Source organism: Maylandia zebra, linkage group LG5, assembly GCF_041146795.1.
Source record: "Maylandia zebra isolate NMK-2024a linkage group LG5, Mzebra_GT3a, whole genome shotgun sequence".
In the NCBI taxonomy this organism is placed as follows: Eukaryota; Metazoa; Chordata; class Actinopteri; order Cichliformes; family Cichlidae; genus Maylandia; species Maylandia zebra.
Window position 1 is genome coordinate 26,240,135 of NC_135171.1, and position 17,851 is coordinate 26,257,985.

At 40.6% G+C, this 17,851-nt stretch overlaps 1 protein-coding gene across 3 annotated transcripts in view; it reads left to right on the plus strand.

Moving 5' to 3' along the window:
- Positions 1-17,851, plus strand: part of cacna2d2a (calcium channel, voltage-dependent, alpha 2/delta subunit 2a) — a 178,077-nt gene that overhangs the window by 28,670 nt on the left and 131,556 nt on the right. The gene's annotated exons all lie outside the window — the stretch shown is intronic.

Below are 17,851 nucleotides of genomic sequence, written 5' to 3' on the forward strand. Positions count from 1 at the left end.
CATGGTTTGAATGTCTGTGCTTTAAACGTTTCAGTCAGTATGAAAGAGCTACTATTTTAATGAAGCATAGCCAATTTGAAGGCAGGAAGAAAAGCTGGCAACGTGTGAGTTTACAGTGAAGGAATAAAATTGCATCCAAGAATCTGTATTTATTACTCATCCTCATCTGGGAAACACAGAGACATTAGACGGAATTTCAAGAGAACTTCCAGGAACGGTGACGCTGTTTCCTGGAGATTTGATTGATCAATAGACAGTGATTGCATACCTGTTGATCTCTAATCAGGAACATAAGCAGATTAGGTTTGGAGCATTAGTTACCATGGTGATGTACCCCTGTACGAACTGGACCACATTCATAGTACAGAAACATAAAACCTGTAGTACAGGTCTGCGCTCCACAGCTCACCGAGGAGTGATTGAACAAATGAAAGAGCGAATGACTGGAAGCAACGGCATTAAGGAGAACAAAGCAGTGAATCAGAGAATTAAACAATTTTCTGCTCGTTTGAGAGTGGCTGCGTTCTAAAACAGAAATACAAACACCCACACCTCTGCAAACCTTCACACTGCCCTGCAGCGAGGCTTCGCATTGCCGGATTTTGTGTGAATGCATCCGAGGCGCTCGCCGTCATCCTGTCCACTGTGGCTTCTCCGCTCTGTAATCTGTAAATCAGCATCAAGCGAGCGGCCACGCAGCTCTTTATACATTCATGACACAGGCAGAGAGCACTGCAGTGACAGAGACAGTCATGTAACCAGAGACCGTACGCAAAAAAATGGACTTAACCAGCTGTAAGTCTATTTAAACACTTTGGTTGTCGGCGTCTAACAAGTAAGGTAGCAGCTTGCCAGTCACCTGTTCTGTTCTATATGGAAACATAATTTAGGACAATATAAACATTGTGTTGTAGTTAAGACTTTAACGTAGAAAACGAGATCATAAACTGTTTACTGAGGTCGTAAATACTGTGAGCAGGATTCTCAAAAGCTTCTGTATAGTCAAACTTATTTTTTTAATCAGTGCTGGCGATTGAAATTGATTGTTTTATATATGGGCTCATGTATAACCTGGTTGCAGTGTTTTCTACTTGTTCTGCCCTCACAGCCTGGACATTGCTGCTGCCTGGTGTTACACAACCTCTCAGCAAAGGTTGCAGCCCAGCAATGTCCAAAACAGAGCAAAATAAGAGAGAAAGGAGACAGCAGAGGCAGAAGGAAGAGTCTCGTTAGATGAATATGCATACGCACTTTGAGTGGGTTGTGAGTAATGGCTGAGAGGGACTATTTTTGTATCTAAAAGAGGAGATGACCAGAAGCACGACTTGTTGCCTCTTCCGTTGGCGTGATTTCAGGCCATTTGCTTTATATTCAATGCCATTCATTAGTTTGAGGCTCCCGTGTGTCATGTTGTGTTTTTCTTGAATGCAAAAAGCTATTACAGCTCTGCGGAGTTAATTTCAGGCTGATTTCTGGTGTAATTTACTTCTGCATGCCAATAATATGGTAATGGGTCACTGCGTATAGGGTGGCATTTTTTTGAAGGGCTGTCTCATAGTTCTTGTACCATACAAAACAAGCATTTGTCCCTGCTCATAATGAAGGCTCGTAGTAAATTTTTCCTGATATGAATTATTCAGGTGCACTCAGCTCAACTGATCTAGGTGCATTTGTAGATTGTGCGTGCGTGCATGTGTGTTTGTAGCTGTTCCAGATAAAGATGGTCTGCAGAGCGGGAAAAGGGATGAAGCTGTTTGTTATTGGGTAGGATTCAGTGTCAAATTTGGAGGATGAATAGTCCATCCAGGACTGATTGAGCCTCGTCATATGATATAGACACAAGGATAAAAAAAAAAAGTGTAGTGAAGCATGTGTTTATATATGTGCCTGGGTGGAGCTTAGATCTGAGTTTGTGTACATGAGGAAAGAATCTGGAAGCATGAAGACTGAGAGTGAAATCCCCTTTTGTTCACCAGTGTGGTGTATTTTTTGCAGAGATTTTGACAGTGAATGTAGCTCAAGAGGTTGTGTGTGTGTGATGAAATCCTAGTGATGAAAACCCCGTATGGCCTCTGGGGTCTGTAATGTTAAATTCACTGTTAAATGTGTGGACTAGTTCAGCCTTCTGCTGGGACACCTTAGCGTTTGAGCACTGCCAACGAGACCAGAAGATATGAGCTAATGACATGCAGACATGGAAGCTGCACACCAGCTCCGTGGTCCAGACTCACTCTGGGGTTTAGTCACTCCTATTTTGCCATACCAACGTCTGCATGTCTATTTTCAAACTGGCTCTTAGTCACTTCTTTCTATGGCTCTCATGCCATTAAGATACAGTTGGCTGGTGTCTCAAAAGGCATGTGTCTAACACAGCTAGAGTCTCTCTGTATGTAGTGGACTGCTGCACTCAAATTAGCAGCTTTTAGTCACAGTTCTCTTTGTGACTCAACTATACAGCCTCTGTGTGAGTTGATAGGCAAGGCTGAGGTCAACTCTGCACTTCTCTTTTTGTATACGGCACACTTTAATATAGCTTTTACTGTGAAACAGCTGAAAAAATGCATTATTTTGGGGGGGAGAGATTTACTTGCTAAATGGTTAAACTATGTTCTGGCCATTAAGAATCCATTTAAAGTCACATAATAACAGTAGGTGGGATGGTGCTTAGCACTGATTCAGTTCAGTTCAGTTTTATTTATATAGCACCAAATCACAACAGTTGCCTCAAGGTGGTTTATATTATAAGGTAAAGATCTTACAGTAATACAGAACAAACCCCGACAATCAGACGACCCCCCGTGAGCAAGCACTTGGCGACAGTGGGAACAAGCGCACTCAGAGAGCAACTCACCCCTGAAAGGCAAAGGCTATACTAAAACTTTGATGTTTAATGATGTTTTTATTACATGCTGACATCCGCCTGCTTTTCTAACAACACGCTGACCTATGACCTTGAAGCATTAGATACTAAAATGGTGTATTTTATTATTATCTTATATTTTTTGACTTTACGCTATAAAAACTTGAGATTTTAACCCTTTAAAGCCGGTCGGAGCAGGCACGCTCTGTTTTGCTTAACTATTTTAAAATCCCGGTAGCACTGCAACCACATAAGCTAGCGCAATAATTTGTTTTGCATATGAAACCGGAGGAGTTGTACTTACATCTTATGCCATCAGCTTGTCCTAGTTCACAGTTTCCTTCCACATAAAGCTTTGCAAAAACTGCATAAAAAGCACTTGCAGCAACAAAAAACATAATATTCCAGAAACACGCTTTGGCGATCTGATCAGCTGTTTGTAACACTTCCTACGTCCATCAGCGCGAACTATCGCATGACCTGCCCGAAACCGGAAGTGACGCCATTTTGCGGAAATATAGTTTTTTACCATCAGGGCCTAGCGAGCCTTTACTGGTGTTTTTAAAAGTTATGTTTGACTTTATGACTTTCTGTGTCATTTCTGGAATGCATAGAACAAAAATTGCACTGCTGGAAATAGTTTATTTTGATGCACATGCTGTTTTTTTTTTTGCAAATTTGCAGTATAATATTTATTTTCGTTTTTCCTGCATTCCTGCAATTGGTGTATTTCAAAAATAAAACTATGAAGACACTTAAAATAAATTTCCTGTGGTGGGAAACTATTTTGTGCAACCTTTTTGTATTTACAGTTTTGAGGGATAAGCCTCTTAAATTTCTCTAACTAGAAATATATGGTAAAAAAAACAAAAACGATTTTCAATTTTTTTGTAGTTTATTGCACTTTTTTGCAATTTATGTAATTACTATAAACTTAATGCATACATATTATTAAAATTTGGGCTATAATGGTTGTATTGATGTATATCAACTTGAAATGCTCCAAAAAATGGCACTACAACATGTAAAAATATGATATAAGCCCTGGAGGACTTGGTTCTATGGTAGGTCTTAAAGGGTTAAGATGTATTTATGCAGTGTGTGATTTTGCAAAACTTTATGTCGTCATGGGTTTGAGTGAACCAGCTGCCTGTGTGTAGTTAGATTGTTTTCCTTTGCAGTCCAAAGACATGTATGTTCGGTTAACTAGGTTAACTGGTGATTGTAAACTTACTGTAAGTGAAAGTATGAGAGGTTGTCTGTCTCACTGTGGTGTCGCCTGCCTCTCACTGTATGTTCAGCCCAACTGAACTGGATAAGCAGAAAATGCATGGATTGCTGTAATAATTACTCCACAAATACATTCATTTGAATTTGAAAATGGTACTATGGTATGGAGTGGTAGGGGTTTAGGAACACAATAGTTGAGTTCACCATCAGGCTTTCTAAAATAGATAAGTAAAGAATATCGAGCAGCTAAGTCATTTCTAATATGTCCAACTGAAGTAGAACAGAAAGGCAGAAATAGTGACCGTACCTCAATAGTTTAGTTTAATTTAACCCTGAAAAGAGTGTTATTAACGTTGCACGTGTTGGAGTTTTTGGAAATGGTGTTATTGCTTGTGACTTTAATCAGTGACAATTTAAGACAAAACTAGTAACTGGAGGCACCAGAAGGTGTATATGCCACAAGAGCCAAATGCAGCAGTCCGGGTTTGGCTCAAACAGACCTTCCTCTCTCCTTCCTCTCCCTGCTACTCTTCGTTGTGCTATAGTATCTAAACAAATGATTAATTGGCTGTGGTGTGAATGAGACACGGCGGGTCCAGGGATCATAGGTTTGAGCCATTTTATTCAATATTTGTCACACTACAACACCCACCAACCCCTGAGTCCTCGTGTTTTTAACTAGGCGGGCGTGATTAAGGATGCTGTGCAGGTGCGTTCGCCCTCCCTGCACGGCACCGCAGACCACGCCCCACCACATTGGCCAATCAATCATCAATATGGATCATGATTAATGCAATGGACTGAAGGGGATCATTTATAAACCAAACTAAGCTGAAACATCAAACTAAATAATGGTTACAATAAATAAGTCAATTTATGTAAAAGAGACTTTATATGATTGTTGTGCAGGTAAAAGTATCTCCACAAGTTATCGTTGAACTAGAGATTTAAAAATGCCACATTCTGCTTATAATACTCAGATAACTCATATAAAAGGAAACCACACAGTCTTGGTCAGACTCTGCTCGCCTTTTTCTTCACAGACTTAAAGACTCCACAATGACAGAGCCACTAAAGTGGAAATTGAAACTTACAGCTTGAAGAATGAGCATTTTATGAAACATTTTCCTTTGTACTGTAGCTTTTCAAATTTGTGCACCAAAGCGTAAACTTTCTGGCTCTAAAGAGGATCATTCTTTTCAGCCATCAGTCAGGCTGGTTCACAGTCGCTCTGCATCAAATATTTCTGCCACACACAAACACTCGAGCATACATATGAGACATAAATGATGAAACAGTGACATCTTTCTTCAGTATATCTCCACAGCTCTGTGCCTTGCTGCAGGAAATCAGACATTTAGCTGCAGTTTATCATGTAATATAGATGACATAGCGAGAACCAAGGCTCATCCTTATAAATAATCTTTACGATAACAAACTATGATATATTCTGTCCCAGAGATATTCATTTTGATGCTATGAGTGAGAAAGAAAATAGATTGTGACTTTCAAAACTGATCATTTTTAGGCTGAAATTAAGGTTTATTTTAAGGCAACCTGGATTATTTTGGATTATTTTGACATTGGGAATAATTCTCTGCACTTAGTTTTGTGAAAAATGTTTTTGTGAGTCAAACCCTTTAGCAGTGTTTAGCTGTGAAATAAAAGGAGCGGCACAGTTACAGACCGCATGCTCATTACTGAGGGTCTTAGCCTTGATCCTGAAAGGTTGTGTTAAATGTGTTTTTGTTTGGTTTTTAGGAGTACTAAGCAGTCGTTAGGACCCAGCATGCGTGTCTGTGTCGTATGATAACATAGTAAGGAAGGCCCTGCATTGATCTCTGTTTTAATAGTGTGTTTGTAGAGCCTTTCAAAGAGCAGCCCTCGTGTTCAAGGCATTGATCGTTGCACAGTCACACGCTTTGTACAAATGCTGATCGACAGCTCTTTCTTGAATGTTGTCTCCGTTTGGGCCACGCAACTTCGGGGGAATTGAAGTCGTCTCTCTGACTCTCTGAATTTGTTGTTCTAAATTGTCAAAATTGAGTTTCCTTCGGAAGGAATATGGCAAGCAGCGTTGGCTCCAAAAAATGGTTTGGAGTCAGAATTTTCAGGATAACACAAGGAAGCTAAAAGCTAAAAGCTCTTATGTGTGTTTCCCAAAAAAAGGGTTTGCCAGATACTATTAGTCGTGCCTGTCCCTGAGTAAGCATTCAAGTTCACTGTATTCATTGTACAGTTGTTTTAATTAATCAGTACTAGTTTTGTTTCTGTCTTGTATATTTAATCATTTGTTCTATATTTTCAGCAATAACGCATTAGTATACTGTGATTGTACATGTGAAACTATAGATAAAGATGGACAGTTACACATTATAGGTTTTTTATTGATTCATTTTAATAATTAATGTATACTTCATATGTTTATACAAAGAACTTTAATGCTGTATAAACCTTTAAGAAACCTCCTATAGCTCATATTTTTATATCTAAAGAGCAAACATTATTTGTAGGTTTTAATATAAATCTTATGTAATTCTTATTTATCTCACATCTCGTAGCTCTCGATTTAATTTCATTTATTTTTTTGATTCATTCTCGTTGCACCCTGTGGGTCAGAGAGAGATGACATTTCATTTTCCTGTGTAAACCCTGTAATTACAGCATATAGGAATTAACAAGGAAGTTGACTTTGATGATTACAAATAACAAAAATCTACTATGTAAAGCCACAGTAAGAACTCAAAGTAATGTAAAGTCAGTGAAAAAAAGACGCCTTTGTAAAATGTAGCATCACATTTGGCTGAAAGAATGAAGAAAAGGCTGGAATGAGACTATTATTAAACATTTACATTCAGGACACTGAAAGCTCAATTACACACTTCATAAAACAGGTAGACAACCAACAAAGTACGCACACACACACACACACACACGCACACACACACACGCACATTGCATAATGTAATCAGTTACAACCAGTTGTCTTTTTGGAAAGAACCTAAGAAACCTGTATCTTTGCCAGCCGTCTCTGGAAGAAACACAGTAACAATGTTTTACGTGACGACGTAACGTCACCCTGCCTGGAAAAAGTAATGGGCCTGTATTTGAAGCAGGCTCGTATATAATTGCTGATATTAAGTCGTTTTTCTTTCATAGCAGGGACTTGAGCGATTATCTTTTTCATAAAGCGTTATTTTAGGATCTGCCCTAGTTTTCTCTGTTAAAGGTGGTTTGTTATGCTGTTAGTACAAACTCAGTGCTTCCTGTAACTGTCAAATTAAAGGTCTGTAGTATTTCAGTGGTCACTACTCACTACTTTTATTGTGAACATTAGATGGCAAGTAGCAGCCTAATGGGATAAAAGACAGGGAAAAGCAAAGCGTATCACAGTAAATGAATTAAAAGTAAAGAAAGAACAAGAAGTATTGGAAACAGTGTTGTCATATTCCTGAATGCATTATTAAGGTAGTAGAAATGCACAGTGCATTACATGCAGTATACACTTTACATAATGCCAGGAATCTAGTACCATCCCTGTTTCACCGGTTTGGTGCCAGGCAATCAGTACCTATTTTTACGATTTAATCGTGGTTGGGAAACAGCTTACAGGTCCATTACCAGGCTCTTGACCACACCCTGTGCCATTATTGGAGAGCCAGCTTTTAGTTGACTACTGGCTTTTAACAGAGGAAACACTACAGTTTGTTCATACGAGATTGGCAGTGTCTTTGGAGGCACACTTACTCAAGAATGAAGACGTTTAAAGCTTTTTAGTTTGTGGCCACAGTTTTGTCTTCAGGTTCTGAGGGTCTAAATTTTTAATAGGATTTCAGTCAACAATTATTTTTGAATGCGTTTTGTCTCACAGGTTGCGGATGTTTTCGGAAACTAACCTAATTCACGTGAAACTTTTGCCAATCCTGGATTTTGTATTTGCAATTTTAATGGATGTGTAATTGCTTGCTTTATGAATAATCAGATCAGCTCATGCAAAGAGGAGTGAAAGTGTGGGCTTTCAGCAGCCAAACAGTGTGCTGCTTCTGTTGAGAGGGATCAGATCCAGTTATGTGGAAACCACCGACTAAGCTGTGCAGAGAGACATTAAGGTGCATGGTGTGTGTGTGTATGTGTGTGTGTGTGTGTGTGTGAGAGAGTGAGTGTGATGTGATTGGTGCTCACGTGTGAGATTTTACATCTGACCTGTCAGTGTTGTGTCAAATATTTACATATTAATGTCACACTAACAGGTCATCACTACAGGCCTCATAGCTAATGACAGCTGTAGGATTAGGTTTATATATTCTAAATTAATCAGGCTAATATTTTCAGTTAGTGTAAAAATGCACAGAATATTATAATAATGGTTCATTTAACACAGAAGCTCTCTGGTTATCAGTTTAGTCATGCACTGGAGGTCCTAATTCCTCATGCATGCTGCAATATAGCAAATTGAAACCATTGTTTTAATGGGAATAACCACTAGGGGCCAGCTTCAAAACAACATGGAAAAATATTATGGATTGGATCAGATTTGTAGTGGAAAATGCAGAATCTCATCTTTTTTTTCTGCTCTTAGATAAATTGCTGGTTCGGGCACATTGCAGATTAAGAGAATGGAAATGATAAAGAACTGGATTTGGGTTAAGCTAAATATTTAAAGCTGAAGTAGAGTTCACAAAAACGACAATGCAAGGAACTGCTGCATTTGATGAAACAGTTTCCAGCTCATTAATTATTATTATTATTTATTTTCTGGTTTTACTTTGTGGTGATGGTTGGTTTTCATTGCCAGACTAATGAAAAATTCAAAACAATAGGCAAACTGACAGAGTGACAGTATCCACTATCCACGTATATCCAGTTATAGGTGCCGGTGTGGTCAAGCCACAGCTCTTTTTCAGGCCACGCTTGCTGTCGTAGGGGTGTCCCATGAAATGGTTAAGCCCAGGCTCTCTTTCTACCCTGCAGAATGGGTAGGCATTAATCTGGCCCAGCTGGACAGAAGGAAATTAATGATCATTTACACTGACGACATAATCAGGCTTCACGCTGTCCTCCGATACTAAATTGCTTCTTTTGTTCCACAAGATCTCCGTCTTTCTCTCGCCATCTCTCTCTGTCAGTGGCTTTCTCTTTCTCGCTTGCTCTCAACTCCCTTTTTTCCCAGGTCGTTCTCTGTTATCGGTCATTAAGTGCTATGTTTCCATGGAAACAGCCAGTTTGGCAGGAATTGGCATGCTGTAAAAGTGGCCCTGTGATGTTCAATATGGAGAACTATCTGCCTTCCGCTGAGAGCTTGTCCAGTTTAGTGTGTCACTGCAAACCTGTTAGGGCTGTTAGGGCTGCGAGTTGCTGAGGGAGCGAACAGGGCTGGATGCGACTCTGACATCTCTGCGGGTTAGATATGGAGGGTTGTTAAGGGCCCCCAACCCCACCTCCACCCGAAGACATCCCAGCCGTCCCTTATCTCTCCACAAGGGTTTGCGTCGCCGTATGCTTAATGCAGTCACTTCTAAGAGCAGTAACCCTGTTGGCAGGTTACATGGGGCCGTCTGTGTGTAATTAGGCTGTGCTCCGTGTGTAATGACTTAGCATGGAGCCACTCTCTATCAGGCCCAGCAGACAGCCACTGTTAGCGTCACACAGCGGGAAGGAGGGAGGAAGAGGTTTGGCCGTCACCAAGGGCAAGCCTATAGGACGTTTCTGCAGCCATGTCTCTCAGAGGGGAGGTTAAATTGAGTTCCTGAGTCAGTGAAAATCCCCCTATCACTTATCGAAAGGCAAGAGGGTTAAATATTCAGTCTGGGAGGTTTGAAATGTAATCGGCACTGTGAGTTTAAATTGTCTTTGGATTTCTCCCTCTCTGCTCTCTTCTGCCTGTGGTAAGACAGATAAGTTGGCCAGAATAAAATGGCTGTCATAGCGGCTGTCACTCAGGTAGGCGCCGGGCCTGCAGAGTCAAAAGCTAAACTTAACTCACCAACCATTTGATTTAAATTTGGTAGCTAATTTAAAGGCAGCATCAAGAGATGTGTTTTCAGCTTCAGTAGGCAGAAATCTAGAAATGGCAAGGTCTTTTAAGCTCCTCCCACCAGGTAAGGACTTGCATACGCTGCGGCTCATATTCAGTGAAAGTAAGTCAATCCTGATTTTTGGCTACCAGGGGTTTTCAAACGCTGCTCAGTGAGGTTAGAGTCGTCTCCTTAAGCCATCTTGATTCCAGTGTGGATTTTTATTCTTTATTCTTCTTTATATTACTCTGATTTAGTCTGACCTATGCTTGGCCCATTTCCTGGCCTGAACTTGATTTTTTTTTTTTTTTATTATTGTTATGTCAGATTTTTAAGGCTAAAAGGGTAAAAAGGAGTTTCCGTTACCTTTCAGAAAACCAACAATATGCTGAAAGCTTATTAAGGATTTTCTTTTCATCCAATGACAAAAACATGTTGAGTCCCCTAGCTTAAATCAAGAAGTTCACTGCATAAAACATTAATCCTCAGATTTTGCCAAAAATATATTTTTCTCAGAGCACAACAACAGATGGATGGGATAATTCCATTTGTTCGTGGTAAAAGCTTTAAAACAAGATGAAATGCAAGATGAAATGTGCCAGATTGCTGCTAGGATTAGGCAGATGTATTTCAGGTGGTTAACTGGGTCGCCTGTTAATTGTAAGGCTGCTGGTGCAATTTCCTTACTGTTCCCGCCTACATCTTTCAGCGTTCTCGAGGAAAACGGAGAACCCTAAATTGCTCCACATGCTAATGCGTTTTGGGTTGTAATCAAGTTGATTTGAAAAAAGGTTCATAAATGTAATTCAGGTGTAAGAGGAGAGTTGCAAAGCAGCTTGCAGATGTACATTAACTGTAGCAATTTAAAAGCTGCAACCTCTAGTTCCCCATAAGATGCATATGCATGTGTCAGCTGAGACATCAGCTGCTGAAGGCTAAAAGAGAACCCTGCATCCTTGCAACTATTCCCAAAAGCTCTTAAAAATGAACATTTATTTTGAAATCAGACTAAAATCATAATAAAAAAAATGACTCAGTAATAAACATTACTAAGATGCAGATTTTTTTTTCTTTTGCAAGGTTACTCTGTGTGACATATCATCTGTATTTTATGATAACGAGTACTGAATTCCACTGCTGTGCATCTTTTAAGCCATTTGAATTATATAATAGCTCCTCATTGACCTCTGCTGCTCTAATACCTCTATGAAGCCTTATCTCCAAATTATAGCTGATCCATGCTTGGCTGTTTCTGGCTGTGCAAGTTGCTTACTCTTAGCTCATTATTCATCTCATATTTACTCATGTTTTACAAGGGAGAACTTAACAGGGGAGATTTAGGTTAACTCGTCTTATTTAAAGAGCTGACAAAAGCAGTAACGCTGCCAGGAAGGTAGTATTTTTTTTAATACGTATAGTCCAGCGCGGTGGAAACGGATAGTCACTCCAGGTTAAAATCTAACACTAAAGCTTGGCAGAGATGGTCAGAGACCGGAGGAGCAGTTTATACAGCGTAGGACAGATTAGGCTTCGGTGTAACAGATGCTGTATAGATATGAGCTAACGGACAGAAACAGACAGATTGCGTGTAAAAGCAGCAGTGCCTATATTTTGTGTCACAGATTACCTAAGAACATTAGCATGAGCAGTGAACTGCAAACCAAAAATAATGCAATTGGACATTGGATATTTAAAAACATAATGAACCAAAGCTGCTATCTTTGCTATAGTATTTGTGGATGTGCTGAAAGTCATGCTGAGAGAAGTCTAGTTCCTGTCAAAGTACATTTTCCTGCTAACCCTTCGTATCAATGGTTTAAAACAAGTCAACCTAACAGACTGATGGACAGCTGCCAGGCTTCATCAGTGGCGTGGAAGTTGCGCAGTAATTAGTCAAATGAGGAGGAAGTGGAGGAGACAATACAGAAAGAGAAGCCCCCTGGGGCTCTGTCTCCTCATCAAGAGGACCGCCGTGGCCATTCAAACACACACACAGTGAAAACACAGCCACTCAAACGCTAATTAAACCAACATATATATACCGCAACATCTAGAGTCACACACAAAATGAAGCACGTATGCCACCCAATAAGGTACATGCTCACACATGCTCTCGCACAGGCTGACACTGATCACATGTTACTTTGCTGCTGCTGTGAGTTAATGCGATGGGATGGGAGATGAAATTTGGATGATTGTATGTGTGATATACAGCAGGCCCTGACAGAGACATTACTGTGACAATATGCAGGCAGTTTTAGTGCCGCATAAACTATTGAATAGGGGGTGTTGATGGGGAGGGGGCTGAGGAAGTCAAGAAAATAAGAGAAATGGGCGATGGAAGAATTATAGGGAGGATATTTTTGCTGCTGTCTATTTGAGAAAAGCTAGTGGATGGAAAAAACAATTCCCTACCATCAGCAAGTTAATAAAAAGGCTGCAGTTTATCTCTGTCTAAAAGACAAATACCCTGACTGAGGCAGGATGGAAGGGAGGAGAGGAGCAGGGGTGAGGCTGCCCCACATTTACCTTCGTCCTTCCCCGCTCCAACAAGTCACTTACTATGAATCCCTCAGTCCGATATTTGCTAACCGGCTGGCTGGTTTTCAGCGAACAATTCTGGGATCACACACCACTTCTGCATGACCCTTTGGTTGTGTTGACAGGGCTAATTAATGAATTCATACTAAACCTGGCAGTTAAAAGATTGCTGTGGGCTCCATCTGTCCAGTTGGTCAGATTTGCGGTTCAGCATAGCGAACGTCCCCTCACATCCCCACATGCAGTATTGGCATGCATTGTTTTTTAAAAGAGTCATTTTTAAAATCTTCTTTTTTCTCTTTTTTTGAATTAGTTAAGTTGTGCGACACTTCTTGTAAAGGGTGTTTTATTCCGGGATGGTTGAGCTATAATGTTGAGTAAATTATGACCCAGATTTTTACATCACTACAAGTGCAAACACTTTGGGGACCTCCGTATCTTGTAAAATGTGACACGAGTAAGCTCTGTTCGATCACTATCACTGCACGTCCAACTAAAATGTGGGGAAAGATGGCGAATTTAAATAGTCTGATGAGATTTGTATGAGACCGTACCTGCAGGTGAATAGGCTATGTCAGCACGGAGATTAAGCGAGGCTAAGCGTATGCAAAGTCCTGTCTCTGTGGGCTGTTTGTTCACGTGTGTGTGGCTTTGGTTGTGTGTATGCAAATGTTGTTTCCCTTTGTTTAAACCTGTTTGTATCACTGGATGACAATCCCTCTGATAATGTTACAGAAGCCAACACACCCTTACCCCCAATCCCCCTCTGCCGGATTTCATCCTTCTGTTTCTTTCTTGCTCCGGTTTCAAACTCTCCCCATGGGGTTTATGTAAATATTTAGCCCAGCCTTACTCTCACATGATGGGTGCCCGGATGGAGTCTGCTCTGATTTACTTTGTGTTGGGACAGGCACCCTGGATTGCCTCTGAGGCTGTACTCAGATGTTTATTTTTCTTTCTTTCCCCCCCCGCCTCTACTCAATGCCCAACAATATCTGGCTGTGACACTTTGTGGCTGACCCAGGCTCATTTGCACCTCTGTCACTATTTTAATATTCTTTGAAAGCATTTCATGTGTAGAGCAGCTGTTTTTTCGCCAACATTTCTAAAGCCGCTTTTAAACAAGCCCCGCAAACCCGCTCACGACCAAATTGGCACGATGCGTAAAGAGTAAATAAAAACAGGAAGCAATGATTTGCAAATTATTGCCTTCAATGTTTTAATGAAAAAAGTATAAAGACAACAAATAAATGACAAAATTATATTCTAGTTTTGAAACAAAAATGTGGGCTCGTTTTCAATTTTCAGTTTACGCAGGAGGACACACACACACACACACACACACACACACACACACACACACACACACACACACACACACACACACACACACACAGCCTTCCCAGCACTGACAAGGATAGCCAGAGGAGCAGTTTATGCAGCTTCCGTGATTTTGCCTTCTATAAAAGTGAAAATTGAGTTTGATTGAAGTCGGAGAGCTATTAGATTTTGTGGCGTCTGCTCAGCTCCGCCCTCCCCAACACACATCTAAAGCGAGGGGAGGGGAACTTGTGCGACCATAAATGACATCAAAATGCAGTACACAGACACTTTCACTAAGCTGAAATGAAACAAGTACACTTAAATTTGGGGAATGACATTAACCAAACATTCATATGCATGCCCCCACCACTGCTTTGAGAAACTTCTCTACGACGTAATTGTTGGTAAAGACACTGACATTTTAAACAGATTTGGGTGGGGGGGTGTTTACCTCTTTTTAAAAAAACAATACACAACCGTTCACAGAGCTGGTTGCTGTAGTTTTGAAAAGTGGAATATTTTTCAATTCTTGCTTAGTTCCTTTTTTCTTGTATGCTGTAGATGTTAGAGGGGCCAGCTCAGTGTGCTGACTCTGACTACAGATGCATGTTGTAGTCTGCAGTGTGGTTGGACATTATTATGATGGGTCAGCAAAGCCTCTCCTGTAAAGCATGGAGTGAATGGCATCTTAGCATTTAGTATTAATGGAGTCTTTACAGATTTGCAGTTTAGCCATGCCACGTACAGGCACCGTAGGAACTGCAATTTAACTGCACTGGATAGTCCCTATATTTTTTAATCCAGAGGATGTTGTTATTTTTAGGCCATAAGGCCACCTTAAATAAGCTTTAATTTTGGGAATGGCTGGGGGTCAGGTGGTAGAGCAGGTTGTCTACAGGTGGATCAGTAGATCTTGGGCATGATACTGAACCTCGTGTTGCTCCCAGGGCACCTATTAGTGTGTGAGTGTGTGTGAAAAGCAGCGATTAATGTGTGTGTGACTGGGGGATGAGACTTGTTGTAGAAACTGATTTGAGCGCTCAAAATGGAGTCGAATGCTGCTATATAAGTGCTACTTATCATTTGGCCACAGAGGAGATGACTTTAGTGTTTTTTTAAGCCTGAGTGCATAAAAGAAACATATGATCAACATGTGTGAAGAAGGTAGCTGTGGATGTAGTGTAAGGTACTCGAATGAGTAAAAAAACACCAGTCCATAGTCCTGAGGACATGTAATGTTGATGTATGTGAGTAGGCGTCTGTCTCTCCTCCACTGTGCCCACACAGGTACAGAGTGGTACTCCTCCACACATAGGCTGTGAGTCTTTTGCTGACATGAAAAGTTGTTAAGGGGGACATAAAGTAGTATCCCTGCAAACACAGTTACCTTAAGCACAAATTTAAAATCAAATTAGCAGGCACGCACCTTGATTTCAAATGGGGCAAAGGTGCGACCTAAACTTGTGTGTCAGTTTTATGCAAAGATGCTTACGTTACACAATAGCGAGGCATATTTAACCGAACATGAATTGTTAATGCTGATATTGATTTGATGGATTATTCTGAAAGCGAGCTAAAATCGCCTTGATTCTCAAGCTATTGACAATCACTCAGATCTCTGGTCTCCAAGGTCATCATCCATCAGCACGGCCCTACACCAAAAAATTTTTCTCTCAGCCTTATGCTGCTTTATGTGCAGAAATTCAAAAGCTGACAGACCTGCCATGTTTGGTCATGGCTGCTCAGCTGTGATCTGGCCGTCCATGTGCATTCACTGAATGAAAAGTGCAGAAATTCAAAGAAAATTCAACAGCAAAACATAAAGCTTCAGTATTGTTTTTGGCTCATACAGATGTATGAACCATCTTCCTGGTGTGCTACATTCTGATCTGTTTGCGTGATGCGGTGCCTGCCCTGGTATACAGGAGCAAAGAGGGACATAGGAGTAAAGTATATGTCATCAAAGCAGGCGACAGATTAATTGGGTGCGTGTTGTCCATTTCTTTTCCTCCTCTGTCTCAAAGGGATAGAAAACCTCCTTGTGTTACTAACTTAACAGTAGCAGTTAGGGTCTGCTTTTTTCTGCATCTGACTGGACTCTCAGAGTCCTATTGAACTGTAAGAGCTTTCTGGTGTGTTGTGTCTTATCGAGCTCCTCTGAGGGCCCGCTGCTCCCTATGTGTTCTTTCTTATTGAACTCTTCCTGGGGCCTCTGGAAGCCCGGTCTGCTCGACAGAACCCACTAATATTCCTTAATGATGTGGCATCAGTCTCTGTCAACTTCTGCGTCGCCGCAGCCAGATGTGGCCTATTGTGGCTGACTTCACAGAGAGATAAGCAGTCCTCTCCTTTAGACACAGGCGAAGGCACAATAACATCAGCACTGCTGAGGAACATCAGTGCTACCGGCAAACATAGCAAAAAAAAAAGTCAACAAACAAGTCTTTATAAAAAGTGTCAGAGGCAGAGAGAAATGGTTTTCATTTTTTTATCATTTTCACTGTTTTGCCTTTCCTCTGCTCTGTTGATGACAGGAGGAACATTTTGAAATATTCAAGGTTTGTGTGATAACATGAGTCGGTACTGAAATGTTATGCAGCATTAACAATTTAAAAAAAAAATAGTATGGAAATTGACTTGCAGAGCGGTGGACTGCTTTGATGAAAATTTGAAGCCAGCTGAATCTGCATACCACTTTTTAACAGTCTTTTTTTTTTTTGAAGTCTTGTCACCCTCTGTCTTTCCATCTGCGTGTTTACAGTGACACTTAGGGCTTGGCACATTGAAACCAGTCATCAGGGCTAATGATGAGAATGTGAGTATGTGCGACGCTGCACAGAGGGTGTGAGTTTGCAGACAAGCACATTTGTATCTCTCGCTGTGTGTGCAATTTTTCAGAACTTGAATGTCCCGACTGCCAGTGAAAGCATATTGGTGGCGATTGGCAGAGATACTGTCGTATCCTGTGTGAGCGTTAGCGGCAGAAGGTTTGACTGGCCGTCAGAGGCGCTCTGGAGAGCCACCTCTCCTCTTTTCCTGTGAGAATGACAGGCCTGCACAGAAAGCTGTCTAAGCGTCACAGATTCCAGCCAACAGCATAACTGATTAACGCTGCTAATTTGCTCCACATTTTCCAGTACGTGAATATCATTCCTCTTTACAAAAAAAGGACGGGCACCGCTTAACAGTCACATCCACATCTTGTCTGTTTTGATTGTAATTTTTATACTGTAAAATGCTGCTCAGAGCTGTCATGTCTGTGTATTATAAATGGGACTTAACCATGCCTCTAATCTTTCAGTGGGGGGGGACGACATCAATCATCGGCCTACTTTCGTGTCTATAAATGCATAAAATGATTTGTATTTGTTGCCTTTATATTGTGGTGATGTGAACTGCAGAAGCTGCCCTATATAGTGGGGGGAAATAAATAAGTTTAAGTACTCTTCCTGAATTCAATTTAACCCTTACCCTTTACTTGAGCTTCTTTTTTTTTTACTTGAGTTGTACTCTACAATATATTGGATTGAAAGAGTCCTACTCCACATCACCAGCCCTGGGTTTTAGCCCTGGGATTCAACATCACTTGAATTGGAAACCCCTGGGGTTGATTTACACAAAAATTGCTTTGGTCCTGCAGAAGGTAAAAATGTGGATTCCTCTAATAAATCTATTGTGACACAGTGTAAGTCAGATGTAAGTAGTATACTAAGTAGTGTTTTCTCTGGAAACATTAAGTAAAAATATAAAATAACTGCTTAATACTTTAATATAACAGTAGTTAAAGTAACTTAACCTTAGATCTCATGGTAAGCTGCACAATATTGTCAAATAGTAAAACTGAAAAATATTTTGGAACTGTAAGCAGCTGCTTTTTCACCGT